At 38.6% G+C, this 18,087-nt stretch overlaps 2 long non-coding RNA genes across 2 annotated transcripts in view; one reads left to right on the top strand and one right to left on the bottom strand.

The window, feature by feature from the left end:
* Positions 1 to 18,087, top strand: part of LOC143259332 (uncharacterized) — a 280,884-nt gene that overhangs the window by 42,765 nt on the left and 220,032 nt on the right. The gene's annotated exons all lie outside the window — the stretch shown is intronic.
* Positions 14,242 to 17,093, bottom strand: LOC143259369 (uncharacterized). Its single transcript, XR_013033175.1, has 2 exons — positions 16,665 to 17,093; positions 14,242 to 15,643 (listed from the first exon to the last, which is right to left on the bottom strand). It is a non-coding gene; the product is annotated as an uncharacterized LOC143259369 (long non-coding RNA).

The raw sequence follows: 18,087 nt of genomic DNA, 5'->3' as shown, positions 1-18,087 counted from the left end.
CACGCACACACGCGCACGCACACGGCAGTTAGGAACCGCTGTTCTTAACAATATTTATTATAAAATTTCTATAGATTAATTACTATAGATTAATAATCATTTTCTATAAAGATTACTTCGTAAAGTGGCCTTTTGTTCATCAGGCAATGTGAACAAGCTGCGTTGTAAACTAACGTACTACAGTAAAGTCTCCCTGACTGACGCTCAGATTGTCCACAAAAATGGACAATTTGGGAAGAGGAGATTCGATTATTCGAGCCTAGTAGCTCGTTTTTTTATAGTTATTGACAATTCGTAACAATAAAAACGAACCGCGAGGCTCGAATAATCGCATCTCCTCTTCCCAAATTGTCCACTTTGTGGACAATCCGAGCATCAATTGAGCCGTTTATTTTGAAAGTGGCATAAGTCACTTTGTTTTGAAGTCGATATATTCAAGGGTTTGCGTTTTAATACGTTTAAAAATATGGATGCTAACTTTCGAGAAGATTTACTTGTATTTGTTATCTCAGGACACTGATATTTTTCTCAGTATAAATAATTTCGTATAAACATTAAAAAATCACCACTTTCCACATTACGGTAAAGTGACTTATGCCACTTTCAAAATAAACGGCTCAATTAGAGAGACATTACTGTATTTTATCTTCCTATTATTCGCTCGGAGAACTCGCTTGAAATTAATCTCCTGTTGAATCTGTAGCGACCAGTCGTGCGCACAATAAGATCTTCAGTCCTCGTGCAAACGGCCAACGTAATTTATGACTCTCCTTCGAAGAAGCTATTTTTGAGAAGACAAGTTCACCACTTGATAGCACATGTTTGCAGTAGAGACTTTTAAGAAATTCTTCAATAGCTAAAGAGACCGTCATAAATTAGGAGAGTTTCCGAAGGGTATTCGAAGCGGGCCCAGCGACCCAAAGGCCATGTGGTCCAACGCGGGTGACCCGGAGGAAAAGTTCCACACGTTGTCACGTACAACTCATCATCCCCTCCGATTACCACGCCGTCCCGAAAATACGCAAAGAGCGTAAGGGGCGGGCGGTAAAAAGGACAAAATGAGCAACGCTGATTGGAAAGGCCCAACGCGTGGGGTTGACCAATCAGGGTTGTTCAAGAATTTTACCAGGTCAAACGGCGAAACGAAAAATCAAACTCGATCACTGCATCGCGACTCGTCCGCAGACATAGTCCGCGAAATAAAAGAACTTTCTACCACCGCACGCGAGAGTACTATTAATTTCTACCCGAAAAATCTTTTGTTCACTCTGTTTCTAGATATGATTATTTAAACATTTTAACACATCGTACAGATAGTTTTGAAGAGATACGAAGCAGTGATTTCTTCGAATTTTGTCCATTAACGGCTCCACAGTGCGGCGCGGCGCGATTGGCTTGTCAAATCTATCAGTTATCGTGAAGTAATTCCTCCACTCTTGTCGTAAGCTTCTTTACCTCGAGCGTTTAAGAGCACGCGGACTGATGACGAGAATCGAAACGATACTTCTGTGTTTTTCGTTATCTCTCCCGGTCCGTGGACCAATTATCCGTTATAATTTCCCGGTTGTCTGGCTCGCCGGGGGGAAATAAGCGGAAAAGAAGTTCATCCTCTTGTCCACCGGTTTCCTTCGTCGAACCGGTTTTATAAAGGCCAAAACACACTTACAAACAAAGTTGTGTCTTGTCCGGATATTCTTTCATTTGATTTGTATTAGATTGTTCACATTGTGCATGGCACTCCCGTTCCATGCAAGATTATTATTTATTACTTTATATTGTATACACAGTTATTCATTTAGAAAATACATCTCAAATTGTACAATAAAATATAAATTTTACTGTAAGATTCATTTATACAGAGCACATATTGCAAAGATGAAACTTTTTTGCTTTCGCTTCTTTTTTCTTTTAATAAAACTTTTACTGATGTATTTGTGACATTTTTCCGATTCAAATGACACCAATCACGATATCAGTTGGATTTACTTATCAATATTAATTGTTTATCGTAAACATAAAAAAAAATTTAAGTTAACATTAATATGGAAGGTATATTTATATTTCTTACAAACATCGATATAATCTCACAAAAATTATGTCGTGTTTGGTCTTATTTTAATCAGAAGAACCTTACATTACATTGGTAAAAGTGGCAATAAAAAAAAATGAATATGTTTCACATTGCGTTATTATTATATGCCGATGTTCGGTCTGAGCCTCTCCGAGGTTCATTCAGTAATTGATCGGACTCGCCTGGCGCGATATTTGCTCGCTAATGTGAACACTTGCGCGGACCGAGCGCGAAACGAACACGACCCGGGCATCGCCTGTAAGTGTGTTTCGGCACTAAATCTCCCCCTGTGTCGAAATAAACTTTTCCCGCGAGCGAAAAATGAAGAAAAAAAGAGAACGCGCGCGCGGAAGATATATTTTGGTTGGCAAAAAGCGTAGCTATTGGAGCGTACAGAGAGATGAAAACAGAGGGAATCGAAAACGTTTGTCGAATATTGTCGGAAGGCTTTATCAGGAATCCGGAAATCTGATTCGTGACGCAGTGAAAACAGAGGCCGAGGATTCAGGGGCGACCGGGCTCGATCGTTCGATAGTGGTAGAAGTCAACACGTAGTGATTTGTTATCGTAGCGCCACGATGATGTTTGCGTAACAAATCCTTAGCCAGGTCTACGCCTCGTAGACTTCCCCTTTACACCTACAGCAGCCCGGAGGGCCGCGGGATTCAACCCCTTGCAAAAACACTACTGCTCCCCGGATGGAATCAGCTGTTTTTCCTACCCACGATGGATCGTTCGGCTGATCAACAACGATGCCACCTTTTGCTGCTGGTGGAGTAGATGTACCGGTTGTGGCCGCGTTAAGGATTTATAAGGAATTTCAATGCAAATATTCTTAAAGCGTCGCATCGCATGGGAAATGTACAAGTTTTAATAGATCAATTAATATCTTCAGTTTCGATATCTGCCTCGCAATAGGGTAACAAATTGACTCAAAAATGATTACGACAGAAAAAAAGTAGAATACACCAGCTCTGGTCATGTTTAGTACAATTTCTGGCCACTTCGTAAATTTAATATTACACGCATCATAAATTTGTAATACGGAAGGATGTAAATGATTAAAACGCAGCATAATTTTTTAAAAAATTTCCCATTTCTATGATCTACTTTGTAGTATTTGATATAATCTTGCTGATATGACACGTAATAATATAACATCTTAACGTAAAAATAGTTCTATTCTACTTGTTCTAACAAATTTTTCTTGCGTTGTTCTTTTATGTTATCTTTCATCGTATCTTGCTCTTCTTTTAATTACCTTCTTGTTCCTTCGAATTTGTTTTTCTTCATATCTTCTGCTTTCTCCTGTTTTATCATTTTACGCTATTAATCTTATTTGCATTGTATTTTCTCTTTAACCCGAGAAAGATAACCTACGTCGCAGAGGCGCCTGCGAAATAAACAACTGACTGCACCGTTTTCATAGAGGTCTAGTGATTTAAGTTTAAAATTACTTAAAATATAAAAAAATATAATATAAATGCATTTTATTTTTACAATAATGCCAAACATTTAAAATGACTAGATTAACTTAAATAAATATCCATTGTTAGTATAAAATTGACGCCTTAGAAAAGCATGCGCCTCTGAAGCGTATGGTTATCTTTTACGTACGTTGTCATATGGTTATCTTTCTAGGGTTAATTAATTCTGCGTATACACTAGAAGCAATACATTTAATATTTACTAGTTTGAAGGTCTGTTGATCGTTAGGAACTGTAATCAACGTTGTGTTGTCAAAATGTCAAAACTCAATTTCTGGCTGTCGTTAAATATTTACAAACATTACAAACCATTAATGTCTGCTTGATCCGTGCACTGGACACGTCTGCTTCCATCTTCACATTCGACGCTCTTTAACCAATTTTCGTGAAACGACCCATTCCGAATAACACGTTTCGCGAGTTCCTCGTCAAAGTCGCCTCTCATCAGCGAGTTTCTCATCAGAGTTTCCTCACTCTTGAGTCATTTTTTTTGCTCTTGAATCGGATTACTTTTATTAGAATCCAGTAAGAAGAATTTGGTTGCTGTTGATCCGTGTCAAAATTGCAACATTAATCTACACTGAATAATTTTACAATCTCTATTTGAATAAATCATTCGAATAAAAAATGGAAAATTATTTGAACGAAAATTGAAGAATTATTCAAATGATAATTGAAGAAATATTCGAATAAAAATTGAATAATTATTCGAACCAAAATTTATGTATTATTCGAATAAAAGTTGAAGAAGTATTGGAACAAGTAGATAGAATACTTTTTTAAACTGCGAATTTTATGCATCTATGGGAAACGAAGAGCGAACGAGATATAATATTGTGAAGGCATAAGAATTTAATGATATTGTTACGCTATTATACGTAATTATTACGAGATTATATATGAAGTTAATAGAATTTATGGAAGAAACAATTTATTCTGCGTTTTACAAACGAAAATCTCTATTTCGCATAATGATCCGCAGTTTAGCTACGATTAACGAATAATTGTTGTTCGAATGAAATATTCGAGTAATACTGAATTCTGGGCTCTGATCTCGAGGAGATGAATCTCGAAGCAGCCCTAAGTTAAAAGTAAACTGTGCCACTACCTCCACGACCCGGAAGCCGGCATCTTTCTCGGCGACAACCTATATTTCAAACGGCGATAAATCAGCTAAGATTCCGGAAATTTACGCGCGACCCGGATCCTCCGCGACTATCATTTCTAGGAATATCGGTGGGGCTGGTCGGATGTTGCAGGACAGAAAGAACCCGGTCGCGGAAAGGGGATCGCGGAACGGATCAAAGTGGATAGAGGAGAAGATAGTTTAAGGGTGAGACGACGTTCGCGATCGGCCCGTCGTCGTAACGCTGCGTGTCCACTCGATGGTATTACATTCGAGAGCAGTGCTTACCACTGGACACAAAGCCGGTATACGGCGGAGTTTACTCTCGAGTGGACTCAGGTGGGACAGCTTTGCTCGGTGTCCACGTAAGAGCAATCCCCGAGAATAGAATTTACTAATGGACGTGGCAAAGGGTTACTCTCCATATTATCCCCCGTAACAGCACCAGCTTCTATTCTGGACAGTCCAATTCTTTGGAATTTATGTTAAGTGGATATGGGTCTGATAGCCATTTTTTACGAACCGTGGAAGCTACTCTTTTACTACCAGTGGGTACTTAATCTTTTGGAAAGTAAACACGGGTAATTGGGGATGTTTTTAGAAATTGTTTGCTCTTTTTGTGTCGAGTGGGTTACGATATATGGTATGCATTAACCATCTCACTGCGGTTGCCGGATCACTTTGACTCGAAGCATTTAGATCGTTCACTTAATTACTCAATTTTCGACAATTAAATAAGGTAAATTGCTGTCACATCAGAAACAATCGAAAAATGCATAAGCTTGCAAGAAGTATCTTCAAAAATGTGTTTTGAAAAATTGCTGAATAAAGTTCAGAATTGTTATAAGCATCGTCGATAGTACAGTTGTGAAAATGGTCCGCCATTAGAAGGCCTTTTACACTGTCAGAAAACATTCGATCAAACTTTAAGATATAATTGTTGAAAGTACTATTTAACATTGTATGTATTAACCGGTTGACGATGTTTCAGAAAAGTTCTATTAAAATTATAAATGCTCTTCCCTTCTTATAAAAAATAGTGCACTGTTCGAATGCAAGTGCAGAATCGTCCAGGCAAATATTTTTCCGATTTCAAGTTTAACTGCCAAGAATTCGCGAGTGGTATCATCCTGAGCGGTCTGAATGTGGAGACGCAGCATAACCGCACCGCAGCCGGCAGTATCGATTCTTCTCGGTCTACGAATTCTTCGTTGGGATTGAGCTGACCGTGGCGAGTGAATGAATCACTGTTTGCCCACTTTTCGGCACATTAGACCCGATGACCGAGTTTCGTTGGATCGCCGCGGATTCATTAAGGTTTGTGCACTCTGGAACCCGGCACACGTTATTCCCCGTTTGCAGAGAATCATCCGACGTGTTTGCCTAGACGAGCCTTTAAAGTCGACCAGTCCCAAAAGTACAACGATCGTGCCGATTTCGCCCTACATTTGCATCAAAGAGATAGATGTCCGACGATCTAAATCAAATTCAGAATTCAGATTCAGAGATCAGCTTTGCAACTATCATATTTTGAAGGATTGTCTTCTCTAATAGGTTTCCAACCCCCGATGCTTTAAAATCCATAATATCGGTTCATTCGGACAGTTCTATAATAAGCAGATTGCGGATTTTTGTGCAAAATAAAAATTGCCTGCATAAATTGCAACAAAAAGAAACGAAATAGAAAGATCTTTCTTCGTTTAATAATTTTAATAGATTAAAAATAATACATCGACGCCTTAAAATGCTTTTAATCTTTCTACTATTCTGAAATGCAACTACTCGATCGTGCCATAAATGCATAAAATACGCAGTCAAGTGATAAGATATAACGTTATAAACACCAGGTCGAAAATAAACAATGTTTTCTCGGAGATTTCCGATGATCTGGCAAAAAAATGTGTCGAACGAATGTTGATCAGTATTCATTTTTCTATCAATTAGAATACAAAATCTTGCAGAGAAAATACCTTTTTCATAAAAAATGCTGTTCACCTCGATTTTTGAGATGTTAGTACATATTTCTGAAATAAAGCCTAAGAACTTGAAACGAAGCTAAAATAATTTTGGTCATGGATCTGCTTTGCCAGACCACTGTGAAACGGTAGGGAGTTTCGCGAAACAGTTTCAGTCCGACGAGGAGTCAAACCTGTCGGGGATTCTTAATTTCGCAATTTCTCTTCGAGCGTCGGCTGTTCGAACGAACGCATTGTTTAACGACTCAATTTCAACGGCTGTGTACCCGTAATTATGTGATCACGTTTAAACAGCGCGCGCGGCCGGCATCGACGAATTTACTTTGCCGAGTAGATTGCAGTTTAATATCACCGGCCCGTAACTACTAATTATGCACTAATTTCGAGTTAGATAATAACGTGCTGCTGGATAATGCTCGCGAGTGGCCAGCAACAGCTGCCTCCATCGGCAGCGGTATTTATAATCAACACAGAAACGGGAAAGTTTTGAACTTCGATCAAATTCTTTCCTCCTTCGGATTTTCGCGGGGATGGAAATTGCTTTAAATTGAGTTCGAATGGATTAATATTTTAATGAGAGAGAATCTGTAGTTCCGAATTATTTCACGCCTGCGAAGGACGTTTTCGTTTATCGAAGTATAGAATCTCGTAAATTTACGTAAACTGCATTCATTTTATCCGATTAAGGAAATGTAAATTCTTCGATACCGATTTCATCAAACAAATTTCTTTCTTTGCGCTCCGAGCTGGAGTAATTGTGTTGATTACAGAGTATTCGACAAATTAAATAGTATCTTTTAGCCATATTGCGCTTCTTAAAATATTTCGATTATATGTCGATGTCTTTTAAAATAAATATAATACGAATCTAGGTAAATAATCCTGTAACAAAAATGTAAGTGCGTGAAATTATTTAACATAATTTATTACACATATATGTTTGAATACTTGCGATATTATTCGAAAAACTTCCTTCGAAAATCCTTCGTGAGAAGATTCAGCAATCAATGCACGCATGGAAAAAGACATGAAAACTGAATCCATTTACAGCGCACAGTTATAAAAACAAGGCGTAAATTTGTTTCAGTTACTGAATTATCTGAAATAAAAAGATATATCTAAGAAGTCGATTGTATTGTTTTTTTGTAATTTAGACGAGATTTATGGATAGAATAATGTATTCTTTTATTTTGGAAAGCATCGTATTGGTATCTTGACAAGATCGAGGCAAAAACACATCAAACCTTGTATCAGAAATTAAAAAGATTATTTTCCGCATGTTATAGGCCTCGAGAAGTTAAAGTTTTGATTCGGCTATGAAAATTATAGGTGAAATTTTATTGAAAAAATTCTTTAACTTAATAACGTTGTCTTTAAATATAAGTCAAATTCTTGCAAGCATACAATAACCAGGGTGTGGCACAGTAATTGACACACTTACCCTATTTCCACTTTGAACAACTTTCTTCGTCGTCAACTCGCTCGTACAATAACTGTTGCATCTAGTCCAATTGAAACTTTGAACAATTTCATTGAAGTTCTGCTATTTCCTTTGCATTTTTCCCGCGTATCATACTCGATCATCCGGCTGTTTTTTCGAGCGTTCGTCGTTCACGCCTCTGCTGGAAGGGGAGGATGATGAAGCGGTGACAATAATCGATGCTCGCGCTGTAAATACGCATTAGAGCGCGGCAAGGATATGCGCGGTATCGTAATGCCATCGTTCCCGGACCGTTATGGCGCGCCGACCCGTGTGCCGGGCGAAAAAAAAAACTTCCGTTCACCTGTACAACGCAGTGTCTACACGACACGTTATTGCCGCGAGAGCAGCTCGTAACGGCGCGACATCGTCAGCAGTCGTAACGAGTCCGGTAACGCGAAATTTATCGCGTGAGAAGCTTTAAAAATTACCTCGCGCTTTGACGTTTAGCACCTGTTGGTCTGGAAACTGTTTTGAATTCCTGTCTTGTCCCGGATTTCTGTCGAACCGCCCGCTCCTCCGTCTCGGAGTCCGCTGTTTTACGAGCACGAGGAAATCCTTTCGATTTATAACTTCTACCTCTTCGATATCACGGCCAAGGTACAGTAATGTCTCTCTAATTGACGCTCAGATTGTCACAGACGCACAGAAATGGACAATTTGGGAAGAGGAGATACGATTATTGGAGCCTTGCGGCTCGTTTTTTATAGTTGTTGACGATTCGTAACTATAATAACGAGACGCAAGGCTCGAATAATCGAATTTCCTCTTCCCAAATTGTCCATTTTTATGAGCAATCTGAGCGTCAATTAGAGAGACATTACTGTACTCGTTTTTTCTTTTTACGTGACTTAATTGCGATGTTACCGTCTCTGACCAGGCAATGAAACACGTGCTACGGTATATAGGGTGTCCCAAAAATGTCTCGCAATCCGAAAGTAGGAGATCCCTGAGGTCATTTGAAGCAACTTTTTCCTTAGCGAAAATGCAATCCGCGACTTCGTTTACGAGTTATTAGCGAAAAACGGTGACCAATCAGAGGCGAGATCATTTGGCGCGAGACGGCCGAGCCAATGAGCGCAACTGGGCTCCGTGCACTCGTTGGCTGGGCCGCCGCGCGCCAGCCGAGCTCGCCTCTTATTGGTCAGTGTCTTTCGTTAATAACTCGTACACGAAGCCTCGAGGAAAATTTTCGCAAAGGAAAAAGTTGCTTCAAATGACCTCAGGAACCTCCCATTTCCGGATTGCGAGACATTCTCCGGACACCCTGTATAATATGGAATGGGATGAGAAGATGAGCAACCGAACAAAATACAGTAAATTTTCCCTAATTGACCCTCAGCTTGTACATAAAAATTGATAATTTCGGAAGAGGGGGTTCGATTATCGAATCTCGCGGCTCGTTTTTATGGTTGCTGACAATCGGCAACTTTAATAATAATTTAGTAATAATTGTACCGCCTCTTCTCAAATTGTCCTCTTTTGTGTACAAGCTGTAGATTAATTAGGGTGAATTTATACTGCAAAACGAAGTCGATGTGCTTCTGACGTGCCAGTTCAAAATTCGCGGCGCGAATGCATTAACTGTTTGAGGTTAGGCGGGATAAAATCTGTCCCACCTTTTGCTTTCAACTCTCCTCGAAAAGTTAAAGTTACTCATATAATCGTACAATTTAATATTTTATTTAAAGTTTTCCATCCAGTTGGCAATGCTGGGCACCAACTGTAAATGTATAAACAACTGAAAACAAACAAAAAAATTGATACAAGTCAAAATGCATTAGTAATTTCATGACACTAATAATAACCTTGACACTGTTCTGATTAAGGTTGACGAAATTGTGTTGACACATTGTATTATAATATATTATACCTTAGTACAAAAATAACCTTGACACTGTTCTGATTAAGGTTGACGAAATTGTGTTGACACATTGTATTATAATATATTGTACCTTAGTACAAAAATAACCTTGACACTGTTCTGATTAAGGTTGACGAAATTGTGTTGACACATTGTATTATAATATATTGTACCTTAGTACAAAAATAACCTTGACACTGTTCTGATTAAGGTTGACGAAATTGTGTTGACACATTGTATTATAATATATTGTACCTTAGTACAAAAATAACCTTGACACTGTTCTGATTAAGGTTGACGAAATTGTGTTGACACATTGTATTATAATATATTGTACCTTAGTACAAAAATAACCTTGACACTGTTCTGATTAAGGTTGACGAAATTGTGTTGACACATTGTATTATAATATATTGTACCTTAGTACAAAAATAACCTTGACACTGTTCTGATTAAGGTTGACGAAATTGTGTTGACACATTGTATTATAATATATTGTACCTTAGTACAAAAATAACCTTGACACTGTTCTGATTAAGGTTGACGAAATTATGTTGCACATTGCATTGTATTGCACCTTAGTACAATCATTAGTTTTCTAGCTGCCCGAGTCTGGGCGATGCGGATGCTTCCGGCGCATACCTGATCCACCCCACTCCCCGCGTAACTCATTTTCCTGTGAACACTGGTCAACACTGGCATCGTACTGCCATCGGACTGCCACCGAGTCTTATCGCTCGCGGGTCGAAACGACCCTGCATTCGACGTACGATGGTTAATCAAGATATGACATAGCAGTTCGTCGATTCACGAAGCGGAGCTGCGTGAGGACCAGTCACGGTTCCGGCCGGCGTGTGCGCATAATCTATTCAATGTCGATAGATTTGATCGATTTGGCAGCAACGAGACGTTACTTCCGACGTAGTAGCCCGGCGAACCTGAGATCAAAAGCTATCGGCATTCGGAAGGGATAAAGCGTCGCGTCAACGGCCAGAGGGGGGTTGGGGAGGGCTAGCTCGGGAACAGGCGGGAGGAGAAGAGAGAAGCTGCGTTAATTAAAGTGTCTGATTACTGGCCTCGCCACTCATGGCCACGAGCCGAATCACCATTCCCAGCCTCCGTATCCGTTGATGAATTAAATCACCGGTTTATAAATGTCACCTCGGCATTCTGGCGCGCAACAATGGAAACGCCGATACAGCGCCGGGGAAAAACGCGGAGGGTGTGCACGCGGCGGTCGAGAGGGGCCTGGCCAGGTGAGAATTCAGAAGCTCGGAAGTTTTTAATTAACACACGCGGCGGAACGCCTCGCGGCAAGAGTAAAGCCTCGCGGCCAGGTTTTCGATCGGCGCGCCGCGTCGCGCCGCTTCGAACGCCGCTAGTAAATTATGGACAAATGCCGGCGAACGAGAATGTTTCTAATTTTCTAGGATTAATAATAATTAAGATTTAATTATTTAATAAGGTTTGTAAAAAAACTAGGATTAGATCATTATTAGGATTATATAATTAAATGTAAAACATTAAAATTAAATAATTTGGCGGTTTTATACTCTTATTAGGGGAACCTGTAATTAAAAAAAATCGACACTCCACGTTAGGAATTACTTAGATTAATTAGTTTATGTATTGTCGTTTTCAAATTTTATAAAGATTATATATAATTAAAATCTTTATAAAATATATATATATATAATTAAAGATTTTAATTTACTGATAGTAATTCACTGATAGTAATATATATATATAATTAAAGATTTTAATTTACTGATAGTAATTCAGATCAAAACGTAGTTTATCTAAGATATTATATGGGTTACTTTTAATTTAAAATTTTCTGGGGTTATATTTAATTATAGTCGTCTGGAGAGGATTTAATAGTAAATTTAAATAATTATTTCAGTTGAAATAAGTGATATAAAGTGTACAAATTGCCCGTCACTTTCACGATAACCCGAACCTCTTTAACTCGAAAACCTATATGAGGCGAATTTCAAATAGCCAAATCCTTTGCAAGTCGAAGTTTACCTCTATAGGTTAAACTTTTATCATCGCTAGCTCCGAAACTCGAAGTTAAAGCCATGCGTCGCGTGTCAGTAATTAATCGATCGATAATGCCTTCATTGTTTCAACTATTAGAATTCTCTAACGGCATCATAAACTATCGGGTTAGCTAATAAGTCATTGCGTTTTATTGCTGCATTGCTATCTGGGAAAAGATGGGGAAAAACGCAATGATTTATCGGTCAATCTAATAGCATCATAAACAGTAACTAGCATCGTAAACAGAAACGTGCTACAACTATAATAATATCGAAACTAGCATTAGAACTCGCTTGACCGTACAACAAAATTCGATATGAATTGTTCGAAATTTCATGTACTCCACCGAATCATCGGTAATGTTTGAACGACACTGATCACACAAACTTGGGTGATGTAGAACACGATGTTTAACGGACAGTAAAATACACCCTTAGAGAAAGGTTGACATAAATCCCTTGTCAAATAAAGTTACGACGTAGAAAACTCATTAACGAAGCTTCACGAGTGAATCAAATGAAATAAAATGAATTAAAACGAAACACATTGGAGTATTGTTCCCCACATTTTACGAAAAATATTGTCAGCCCAATAAACTCGTAATATATGAATTTCAGTCAAATGTTGATTCGATCGATTCAATATGCAGTTCGCGAGAACATATTTTACTGTGCAATTAGATACTAATTGCATTGTGGTTCCTATGCACCACATTCCAGGATCAGTCCGACGATTCGGGATCCTTCGTTTGGCATAACGTTCGCCAAAATATATTCTATCAAACTGGTCGGTGTGCCGAAATCGAAGAGCTTTTGTACGTTAGAATAGAAGCCAATTATTTTAGTCGATCGTAAAACTCTCACCGGTTTGATTTTACGAGAACGACGCGGCGCGGCGCGGCGTTGTCGTCAATTTTACTAGCAAACCGACGGACAATTCGTTGGACGGTGGCGTTCACGCGCGCGCGCGCGTGCACGTGTATCCACGATTTCCGACAAATGCAAACTCTCGCTCTTGTCACGCTCAGCTGACCTCGCGGAACCCGCAATTCAGAGTCCTTGTTTTGCGCCACGCGGAAACGTGGTAAACCGGAAGGATTGGATTCTGCGTATTTCCGACCGGCCGCAATAGCTTTCGACTTTTATTAATCGCGTCTGCCCAGCCATTTTTTCCAGCTATATATATATATATATATATATATACATATGTGTGTGTGTGTGTGTGTGTGTGTGTGTGTGTGTGTGTGTGTGTGTGTGTGTGTGTACACACATATATATATATATATATATATATATATATATATATACACACATATATACACATATATACACATATATACACATATATATGCATGTATGCGTTTATCTCGCGAGAAAGAGATTGAAAACTAACTGCTCGAACCCGATACCAGTTTTTTCCCCGAAATCCAGCCAATTTCGCCCGTTCAAAGGAGAAAATTGAGCGATCGGAAAATATGCACAATACCCGTGGCCCGATTCGATTCCGGACAAGAAATATAAAAAAAAATACAGAACGCTTAATCGAACAGAATCCGAGAGTCGTTTGAGTTTCGCGATTTAACGTTCTGCGACCATGATTCTCCGGAACGGTCTAATAAACTGCGACAAATAATTTCGTTTTTAAACAGTGACTTGATTAGAAATTTTAGAACGATGTACAAAAATGAATCGATCAAATACAAAACGATGATACCGTCCACAGAATTTGAAAATATTATTAGACCAGTTTCAAGTTATTGAAATAATTATGAAACGAAATAAAATTTGTGTAGCTACGGTATTTCGCAATTAGTGCAGACTGTTTTCATTTTGTATAAAAATCCGCAGTCTTGTTCTAAGAATTATTCGAAAATTCCTCTCGCTGCGAGAATGCAGTCTTTTCTACGTCAAATTAGCGATTGTCGAACTCTTTCAAAAAATATTCCATTCGTATTGGAAATAATGGTAAATGCATTTCGAGCACGTTCCCAAAATTTATCTTACGTTTCTATCGTAATTTTATAAAGCAACGCTTACGGTATATGTGCTTAACCCCTTAACGTGCACGCTCGAGTTAACTCGAGCGCGCTAAACTGACCAAACTGTGCACACTCGAGATAATTCGAGCGGCGTTGTACTTTATGTTGCTATAATTTTTCACACTCGAATGCAATCGAGAATTGAAAATAACAATGTGAAAGCAAAAAAAAAACAATCGTTTTATTGATATTTATCATTTACATGGGATTGTAAGCTATAACACTTACTTATTCAAGTATAAAATATATCCTTTTTCTACTTATCGCTTACGACTTATCTCTTCCTTGTGAGCCGCTTTCCGACAGCGTATTCATATTCAGATTCTGATTCGCTCATTTTTCAATATATATTTTACTAAAATATAATGTAAACTAAAATATAAATAATAATATATATATATAAATATAATAATAAATATTATAAATACTAGTATTGTTATTATTTATGTTTTAAAAGTATAAATAAATATTTTTACTGATAATAATGTTTATTCTGAAATGGGAATTCGAAAAGAAAGATAAAAAAAGTCGATGTGCGTGTAATATTACAATATTCGACTATTTTCTGCAATCTTATCAAAATCCAAAATTGCTATAAAAATTTTGATTATTTTTGTATTTTTGTAACTTTCTTGCCAAGACAACGTTCTAAATTGTGTTTTCTTACATTAAAAAAATTGATTTTTTTTGGCCGCCCTTTTTCAAAAAATCTGTGCATTAAGGGGTTAAACGTATATACGCTTAAATGTATATATCTTTTTAAAAACGCATTTTTATAACGCAAGTTTATTCGAGCATTGTTCAGCCATTCGCCCTCGATAATACATGGTATAAGATTGGTCCGTACCATTCCGAACAGCGAGTATACATATTTCGCATGATCCCCGATCATTTTCCTATTCGCTGGAACAGCGTTCGATCGTGACCAGTCCGACCGGCCCCGAACAAGATCTTTTTCCGTTTAATTAAACACGGATCGGCGGGTATCGCATCGATCACTCTTAGACCGACGATATCAGCTGTCCTTATCAGCGGGGTCGCGACAGAGGGATAAAGGATTCGCAACAAAGGGGCCGGGACAAGTGGCACCGGTGAGTAACGCCGTGGGTGGTGGAAGGTCGATGTTATCGAAAGGTATCGATGCAGAGTGCCGTAAAGCCGTGCCATGTCGAGTCGTTCAGGACCCCCCGGGGCTTCCCGGGTGTTTCCCCGTGTCGTGCAGTGTGTTTCCTGCGCGGTCTACGGGAATGCGGCCGCCATCAAGCCACCGGGTCTCCAGTCTCCACCCGTTTCTGTCGGCGAACGAGCTGTTTAGGGACTGGTCTCGCGTGCGAATTGCACCTCCACGCAGCCACGCCGGCAAGATGCTCCGCATCTACGGTCCAACTTCCCCGTAGGGTCCGGGAATTTTCGAAGTTCCCGGGGAAGGTCGCGGGAACTACCGTAATTTCTCGTGTCACCGACGCGCCGGCGAACTTTACGCTTCCCGCTTCCGAGCCGACAATTTGCAGAAATATTTATCAGCCGTGAACGAAAGAATTTACTTCTATCTGGAATTCTACGCAAACCAATGGACGGTAAAATAAATATTATTGTTTATTAATCCTCGCTCCGCGCGATCATTTTGACCCGGAGTATTTAAATCGTTCGCTTAAATAGGGCAGTGAAGTGACCAATTGCTGGCTTTGTTCGTTTTCGGGCTTCATTAACTTTACGTTCATCGAAGAAGACGTATTAAATGTTTCGATTGAAAAATAAAGAAAATAAAACGAAAAAATGTAATATTCAAATTTTAATACTTTATTAATAATTGCCACTCGCTAAATATAATGTTAACCCTTTGCACTCGAGTGGTGACTCTGAGGCACCACTAAAATTTGTTGTATCACGCTTTAAGATAACTTTTATATTAACAAAGTTTAGATTTAAAAAATTGTTAAGAATGTAACTATTGGGCGAGTCCCAAGTGTCAATTTCATGTACATAAAATGCATTTTGCCATATAAAATAGAAATACTATAAGTTAGAAAAACGATTTTATATTTTAGAGTTAAAATAGCTTCGAGTGCAAAGGGTTAATTATGCTTGTTACAAAGTTTATAATAAATGTATAAAATCCGCAGTCTACAGATGACCGTTCAAACGCTTCGAATTTGCAAATCAGACGCGCCACGTCGAAGCATATATACAGGGTAATCGATGAGTTAGTAGATATTTGAGCGAACCGAAGCAAATGCGATCGTCGGAATCGTCCACCGATCTTCCGCTCGATCGGATCCGATTTTCTAGCTATCCTTCGAGCAAAGTAACCAGTGAACCCGGTTCCACAGGAATCGCAGCGATTAGCATTTTGATGTATCCGCGTAACCGGCGATGGCGATCGGTCATTAATTTCCAGCGGAACGTAACACGGCGGTAATATCTCATGGGAAATCTTTAGGTGAAACTTTCCGTTTAATCAATGCTACGATCAGCTTCCAAAGGATACCGCTTCCGAAGCTTTCGCGCCGTAGCACTCATTTATGGGGAGCTTAATAGGCGACGTTTAAAGCAGAAAAATTAATGAATGCGCTACTTACGTTCTCCGCCGTTGAAAATTTAATCCCGGGGAGTGCATGATCCTCGCGTTTTAATTACGCCGTAACACAGAAAGATATACTCGTGCTATTCATTTGTTCTCTTCCGCCGTTCGCTAAAGTCTCGCTGAATTCATCGGTCAGAGGAATCTTCCGCCTTGAAAGGATGTTCCGCCTTGGAGTTACACCGGGAATAATTAATCATCGGGTAGCGAGAGAGTCGGAGGTGAACGTGTTGCGATTAGTTGCACGTTACGTTAACGCTGCAGTAACATTAACACTGGAACGCCCTGTCAACTGTGTCGCGTTTCCCGTCGCTGCCGAGACAATTGCACGCGTCCGCCGAAAGCAAATTGATCTTCGTAATTTCGAAACTTTTGAGTCAGCTGAATTCGAGGTACTTTCCCTAAATCTTGCACAGAAGCGTTGCGGATCGTCGACAAATTTTATTTGGCTGCTGCGAAAAATAATGAACGAGTTGTATTTCTGCCTTTAAGAATTTTAATGATATTCTATGATATTAAATATTCTGTAATTTGTATATAATTTGTTCGCAAATTTACTTATAAGAATTAATGGATAAGAGAAATACAGAACATTGAATACGCGAGAAGAATTTGGAATCAATATTCCAAGATTTTCTTCAATTTATTAAAATACTTGGAAGAAAGAATACATTTTTATTTAAATTTTGTTTCATACAATTGATGTAGGCAATTTTCATTTTGCATAAAGATCCGTAGTCTAGTTATAAGTGTATGAAATTAACTGTCTGGTAACTAATGTTCCAGAGGTACGGCATAAAAATTTTCATTCGAAAATGTCATAAAAGCTATATAATAATGATCGACAAAAATTACGAAGTGGATAGGAGATTCCAACGTGCATTGTAATGGAAGCTTCTAGATTTCTTCTAGACTTCTAAATTTCGTAAGAAGTGTTTTTTATTTCTTTTTCTCACTACAAATAATAGCAAAATGAAAAACAAGCATTTTAGTAATTGCACAGAAAACTAGTCCTTTTAACATATCAAAAAAACTCAAGTTATTTCAACCAGTTTAAAAAGAAAGTCATACCGTTTTAAAGCGTGTCCACATATATATAGGGCGTCTATTCTTTTTAACTAGATCGCTCTACATTATTTGACAATCTTTTGCATGTTCGATGGACGGTTTCCTTTTGCAATAATTTCTATTAATTTTTAATAATAAATAGACGTTGCTGAATCGAATGTCCCTCCATTTTTGTTCACCGCAATGTTTCTGCTTGTCAAATGCCAACTATTACATAGCAATCTATTAGGAAACAATAAAAATGGCGCGAAATTTAACACTAAACCAACCGACCTGTAACGATGATTAGCGTGCATCGACTCATAAGAGTGAAAAGATAGAATTCACTTGGATTTTGTAAAGTTTTAATTATG

The sequence above is a fragment of the Megalopta genalis genome, chromosome 4 (genome assembly GCF_051020955.1).
Source record: "Megalopta genalis isolate 19385.01 chromosome 4, iyMegGena1_principal, whole genome shotgun sequence".
Lineage (NCBI taxonomy): Eukaryota > Metazoa > Arthropoda > Insecta > Hymenoptera > Halictidae > Megalopta > Megalopta genalis.
The sequence above is the reverse complement of the archived record's forward strand: the minus strand, read 5'-3'. Positions and strand labels throughout refer to the sequence as shown.